The sequence below is a fragment of the Magnolia sinica genome, chromosome 6, assembly GCF_029962835.1.
Source record: "Magnolia sinica isolate HGM2019 chromosome 6, MsV1, whole genome shotgun sequence".
Taxonomy (NCBI): domain Eukaryota; kingdom Viridiplantae; phylum Streptophyta; class Magnoliopsida; order Magnoliales; family Magnoliaceae; genus Magnolia; species Magnolia sinica.
The window spans coordinates 40763850-40764777 of record NC_080578.1 but is presented as its reverse complement, the minus strand read 5'-3'; the positions used below and the strand labels follow the sequence as shown (position 1 = coordinate 40764777).

The 928-nt window shown below is 40.1% G+C and overlaps 1 non-coding gene across 1 annotated transcript; it reads right to left on the bottom strand.

Moving 5' to 3' along the window:
- Positions 1–266: 266 nt before the first annotated feature.
- On the bottom strand, positions 267–373 carry LOC131250377 (small nucleolar RNA R71). The gene has a single exon (XR_009173303.1). It is a non-coding gene; the product is annotated as a small nucleolar RNA R71 (small nucleolar RNA).
- Between the last annotated feature and the right edge of the window lie 555 nt (positions 374–928).

The window sequence follows — 928 nt, the reverse complement described above, 5'->3', positions numbered from 1 at the left end:
AGCCTAGAGTGATCCATCTCCTTCCAAAGTTCCTTGAACTTGAATCTAAAAGTCCATACTTGCACTTGCAAGAGTTAGATGAGGTTATAACCACTTTATACTATCCTAATGTGTTTGAGGACATGGTCAGGCTGAAACTCTTTCCTTTCTCCTTGAAAGAGAAAACTAAGACATGCTTACACTTACTACGTCCGCGACCTATTGGCACATGGAATGACATGATGAAGGAGTTCATAAAAAAATTCTTTCCATAGCATAAGACGAACACCATCAGGAAGTCGATCATGAACTTCGCCCAAAAGGATGATGAAATTTTTTTCCAATGTTGGGAGTGGTTCAAAGATCTCGTCAGTTCATGACCACAACACGGTTTTGAAACATGGCGCATAACAACTTTCTTCCACGATAGATTGACATCTTCCATGCACTAATTCGTCAAGACGATGTGCAATGGGGAATTCATGAACAAGAATCTTGATGAGGTGTGGGATTACTTTGACAAACTTGTTGAAACTGCACAATCATAAGACATAACCCTAAAACCTAACACCACATCTAAACATAATCAAGCGAGGGAGAGGGGTGAGAAATACTTGCTGAAAGAGGATGATGATATAAATGCTAAAGTGGCCAGTCTCGCAAGGAAGGTCAAGGCCATGAAACTTAAGAAGGATAAAGCTAAGGAAGTTGTTTGCGGTATCTACGCTTGCAACATTCATACAACTAAAAATAGCCCAGCAATACCTACTTTTCAAGAGGCATTGAATGAGCGATCGAATGCCGTGAACAACTATCAAAGACCTTTCATTGGACCCATCTCTAACACACACAATCCTAGTCAGAGAAATCATCCAAACTTTAGGTGGAGGAATGGACAAACTGCTACTCCTTAAGGAATTCTTAACTAATTCTTGAATCAAGGGAAACG